Genomic DNA, 6,216 nt, shown 5'->3' with positions numbered 1-6,216 from the left:
ATGGTTCATAGGGCACTGCATTGGAACACCAATCGCCGCGTATCTTAATAATTTTTGTTACATGAAGATAAGATGATCAGTCTTACGCGGTGCCAGTCCAGGGACTATGAAATATTCTGGTGTGAAAACAGCCTTTAAAAATTATTTCATTTCAACCATGTCGGGAATCAAACCTGAGACCTCTTGCTTTGTAGGCAAACGCGGTGAACATTACACCACGAGGACGACAATATTATATCTACATAATTTTATACTTTTTTGTCTTTGAATTCACATTTTATATATTCAATAAAAATTAAGGGGTTGTGGTCCCGTGGGTAGTATTGCGGACTGACGGATCAGAGGTCTGAGGTTCGAACCCCACTCTACTCCAACTTGATTCTCATTTTCTGATGTTGAGTTATTTACAACTTTGAAATTGAAATATTTCAGACAGTTAAAATTTATTTAAATATAAAGGGAAAACATTTTTGAGAAGGAAATATGGAAGTCTAGGCATTAACAGGGCTTTTCACATGTCATTGGCTGGTTTAAGTGGCCACTTTACACACTGTGTAACATTCACCATTCGGCCCATGTTTGAACATCCACATTTCCTCAACTCTTCCATCTGTTGACTTTTGTGAAGTAAAAGAGTTGAACCCTTTATCACTCAAATATTGATTTTGAATTTGTCTAAATGTTTGTAGACATAAGACTAGATTTTACCCCTAGGGAGTCATGTTCTCCATCTACTAATGCTACTACTACTATCGCGCCATTTCACCGTAGGGGTTGGCAGAGACAATGAACCGCCACACACATCTATCCTGGCATACAATCCTAGCTTCTTCTACATTCATCCATCTTCTCATACATGCCCTTCGGTTCTGTCTGCTTTTGACATGACCAGACTTAAGGTTTTAGTTTATCTGATCATGCCACGTCTTCCTTGGTCGTCCTCGTCTTACGTTGCCGTTCATTTTCGCCATATTTACTTGTTTTATCATTCTCTCGTCGTCCATTCTTTCTACGTGACCAAACCATCTCAGAGACCCTTTCTTAATCTTATCAAATATACTTGACTCAGATTTACACTCTCGCCTGATTTCATCATTCGTAACCCTGTCATACATTGCTTTCCCACACATTCGTCTAAGAGATCGGATTTCAACCGCGTTCACTCGGCTTTCATCCTTCCTCTGCCAGTTCCATGTTTCACTTCCATACATAAGTGTTGGGACTAAAACTTTGTTGTGCACTGCCAGTTTAGCTTCGATCGACATATTTTGATTAGAAATTACTGTGCTTAGTGCTCCGTTCATTTTGTTGCCCGCATTCACTCTTCTTTCAGATGGAAAGCATGTTTTCAAGAGATGGAAGAGTAGAAAAAAAAAAAGAAGATGTTCTCCATCCATATTGTAATTTGTTAATCTTGACTTAACTTTGGGGGTAAAATCCAGTATTTTTATTTATTTATTTATTTATTATGGATAACTTATACAGCGCCATTTTCGTAATAAAATACCTCAAGGGCGCTTTACATGGTGATTCTATTGTTAAGTTAATTTAATTGAAGCTTTTAAATTTGTAATTTAATTAAAATAATTTATTTTGTTGTTACGTGCTACGGATTTATTCAAATGATTTAGAGAACAAGTGGGTTTTAAGTTTTTTCCGAAACATCACTTCACTTTCACAGCCTCGCACCTCTGCTGGGAGAGCATTCCATGCCATAGGGCCTGCGACCGCAAATGCGCGTTCACCAAATTTAGTGCGCTGTTTGCGTAGAGGTATAATAACTTTTCCTCTCGCCGTAGACGTAGCTGATCTAAGCGTGAGACGCCTGTCAGCTAGTTCATCTGGAATGCATAGTTCCCTTAGATATTCCGGAGCCGAATTGTGCAGTGACTTAAACATAAGCCAACAGAGTTTGTATTCGACCCTCTGTGGAAAACGTAGCCAGTGTAGTTCCCGAAGTAGTGGAGTGATATGACTGAACTTAGAGATTCCGAAAATAAGTCTCGCTGCGGCATTCAATACAGATTGTAGGCGAGTCTTTGTCTGAGCGAGAATTTTGTCTGCGAACATTTGGACAAACTCAAAATATTGAAGTATAGTCACATCTGTGTGTAATACAATGTAGCGCAGAGTTGCTTGGGCTTAATACGTAAAACTGAAAATTGGTGTGATACGCGAATATTTTCTGAGGCGCATACTTAACGATTTAAGGATCTCTGCCTTCTGCCGGAGTCGAACGGGGACCCCTGGCGGTGAACGCACATACCGGCACATCTTTACTGGACTTTTATGCAAATTGCTTATTTTTATTACCGTCCATACACCTGCCATATATCGAGACAGTTTGAGCAAAAAAACGTCATTTTAATCCGAGGAATCTCGCCGTTATGACGGGGCGGATAAATATTTACATGGAAAATGATCCGACCCGTCTGAATATTGAATCATAGAAATCAATAAACTGTATGAGAAGCGTCATCGCAGTATATCAGGCAACCTCCGTGGTGGAGCGGTAAAGACGCTTGACTCACATCCAGAAGGTTCCGGGTTTCCGGTGAGGACTCACAAATTAAACGTGATTTTTATCTAGCCTGGGCTGTGATCTAGTCTGCATAGGATACAAGACTTGATATATCTCTCTTATTGTATTAAAATACCTAAGATGCTGAAATAATAATATTTTATCTGAATTCGCAAATCATCTGATAGAAAATAATCATAAATTCAATAAAGACACTGGATTAAAAGTACTTCATTTTGAAAATAAAATATTAAAAATTGACAACTTAGAAATCTTAGAAATTAAAAAGCGATTCAAAATAAGAAAATAATAATTAATAACCAAATAAACAATATTTCTTTTAGTCCTCTCCTGTCTAGCTTCGAAAATATTGAAATCAAATTACCACCCGTGTAAGGAAAAAACGACTTGATTTATTGGGTCCACGTGTAGTATTTAGTGAACGTGATAAAAATAAAATAGGAATCAATTCATTAGTTACGTTAACCTTGACGAAGAAGCTTGTTTGCTTTGAAACCGGTCAATGGAAAAAAATCAAATTAGTGGTTAAAAACAAAGTTGTTTTATTTATTTTATTGTAGTGAATAACCACAAAATTAGTGCTTCAAATATAAACTTTGAAATATTTTTTGATTACTTGCGACCCGTTCGTTAAATATTGTCAACTCTTTCGTAAGTAACGATTGCAACAATGACTTTGGTAAATTAAGGAATGTATGAGATGTATGCAATCTGGAGAGAAAAAAAAGCCTGCTGATGTTTTAACGACTACAGTAAGTCTGTATATGTGTTTTTATTTCAAAGTTCTATGAGCCGTTACGTCCATATTTAAGAAAAAATGTTAATACCATAATCTGTCCCCACAAAAAATCGACATTAAATATATTTTTTGTGAAATGAATACATAAGGCAAAGTCCGTAATTTGGATTATTGTATAATAACGACCTACAATACAAAAAGGTCAAACATATGTACAGTTTTATTTTACAAAAAAAATAAGTTCAAAGTATTATGTGTTCAGAAATGTGCGCCACGTTAATTCTGTCTGATAAAAAGTAAGAAAATCAGACGGCTTTGTCCTAAAAAACGCCATTTATTTAAAATCGTGACATTAAACAAACGAAGATAATGAAAATTACATAAAAAACAATCATATTTTTAGGCATTTTTGATATAAAATATGTTTCAAGTTTTGTTATTAAAATACAATTAAGTTCAGCCGGATGAATCTCACCCACGTGATAAAGGTTTCAGCTCTTTTACTTCACAAAAGTCAACAGATGGAAGAGTTGAGGAAATGTGGATGTTTAAACATGGGCAGAATGGTGAATGTTACACAGTGTGTAAAGTGGCCACTTAAACCAGCCAATGATAGGTCATAAGCCCTGTAAATGCCTAGACTTCCATATTCCCTTCTCGAAAACTTTTTCCCTCTCTGTTGAAATAAATTTAAATACGAACAACTCCCTAGGGAGGAAATCCAGCCAGTCTGCAAGCATTTGGACATAATCAAACATTGTTGAATTACTACCTGGTAAAAGAAGAAGTATAAAAATTGGAAAATTGTTTCCAGGCGTTGCCTAGTAGGTGATTTGGTTCAGCCGGATGAATCTCACCCACGTGATAAAGGTTTCAGCTCTTTCACTTCACAAAAGTCAACAGATGGAAGAGTTGAGGAAATGTGGATGTTCAAACATGGGCAGAATGGTGAATGTTACACAGTGTGTAAAGTGGCCACTTAAACCAGCCAATGACAGGTCATAAGCTCTGTAAATGCCTAGACTTCCATATTCCCTTCTCAAAAACTTTTTCCCTCTCTGTTGAAATAAATTTAAATACGAACAACTCCCTAGGGAGGAAATCCAGCTAGTCTGCAAGCATTTGGACATAATCAAACATTGTTGAATTACTACCTGGTAAAAGAAGAAGTATAAAAATTGGAAAATTGTTTCCAGGCGTTGCCTAGTAGGTGATTTGGTTCAGCCGGATGAATCTCACCCACGTGATAAAGGTTTCAGCTCTTTCACTTCACAAAAGTCAACAGATGGAAGAGTTGAGGAAATGTGGATGTTCAAACATGGGCAGAATGGTGAATGTTACACAGTGTGTAAAGTGGCCACTTAAACCAGCCAATGACAGGTCATAAGCCCTGTAAATGCCTAGACTTCCATATTCCCTTCTCGAAAACTTTTTCCCTCTCTGTTGAAATAAATTTAAATACAATTAAGAAGTTCAGTGATTTTCTTAATTTTTTTACTAAAAGACTGAGCCAAACAATTAAAAAATATATATAAGTTTTGTCATTTTGAAATTACTCCGACTCTGATGTAATAAGTTCCATACGATGAGTTGCTCAGTTGGAGGATTGGCTTCCCGTGAACCGAAAATCTATAACGACACTATTATTGGTTGATTCTTGAGAACTTGTGACTTAGTTCAAAGTAGTACATTTTTGTTAAAATCGTTTTTATTAATTTTTCGTACGTTTTCTAAAACATTCGCCGTAAGATGAAACGCTCTATTTTTTTACCGCGTACAAGAAAACATTTTTATTTCCAGTTTTGGACATCTAGATTATCTAGAACAGGAAAATTAAAGAAAAACAATAGTTTGGTTTTCAAAAAAAAATACGAGCTATTTAAATCACAACAATTTTGTGGTGTTTTCTTAATTCTAGGTGAAATTATTATACCTTCAACAGTCGTAATTTTTTTTTCAATAGTTTAGTCCATTCCTTAATTACGTTTTTTGTCTTTTAAGAATATTTTCATTGCAAACATTTCATTTTCACAGTTTTTAGCAAAATTAAAATGCCGTCAAAATGGCCGATATAAATATTAAAATACTACTAAAAACATACTTTATAAATGAAATATTTACGACCAAAATCTTAAAAGACAAAAAAAACTAATTTTAACTAAAATTTTGGATTTGTGCTGTTACGTGTCAGAATATTTATTGTAGAACTCCCTTAATGCGATTTTGATAAAAATGGCGCTATAGTAGCTATCTAGAATGATAAAAAATAATGACAAATCGTAAGCCTTGTACACGCCTATACTTCTGTATTTCCTTCTCAATGATGTTTTCTATGTCTGCTTTAATAAAGGCATTTCTAGTTTTCATTATGTTTTTACAGATAATGAATGAAAAAATTTCAATATTTATGCTATTATTTATTTACAATCAAAATTTAATTAAATAAACACAAATATACACAAAGTCAAATAGTTTGATATGGAAAATTACGAAGGAAGTGCTTTGAATTGTAGTGTTTTAATTCCGTGATGTTTAAAGCAAAATAAAATATTTTTTTTATAGAAATAACGGATTTCTCATGATAACATTATCTTATTTAACTAACTCAAAAATAAGTCCAAATCATCCATGAATTTTTTGATAAATGTAGGCAAATAGATTTTAAAGTTGAGTTTAAGTCAAGAATTTAATAATATAAAAAAAAAACGTTTTATTATACTGCTTTGTTAAAAAAATCTTTAATATTTACAGACTTACAAGCAGTATTTATCATATTTGGATATTTGTGAAAAATTGAGCAATTAATTTCAAATAAGTATTTTTTAAATCGATAGTTTATTCTATTTTTAAATAATTCTAAAGAAAGGTATTGAAATATAAAAATAATATTTTAACTACATATTTACAAGCATTAAAATCACAGAAAATTTCTTAA

This window comes from Micrasema longulum, unplaced genomic scaffold (genome assembly GCF_059751315.1).
Source record: "Micrasema longulum isolate JH-2025_06_02 unplaced genomic scaffold, ASM5975131v1 h1tg001558l, whole genome shotgun sequence".
NCBI classification, from domain to species: Eukaryota; Metazoa; Arthropoda; class Insecta; order Trichoptera; family Brachycentridae; genus Micrasema; species Micrasema longulum.
The sequence above is the reverse complement of the archived record's forward strand: the minus strand, read 5'-3'. Positions refer to the sequence as shown.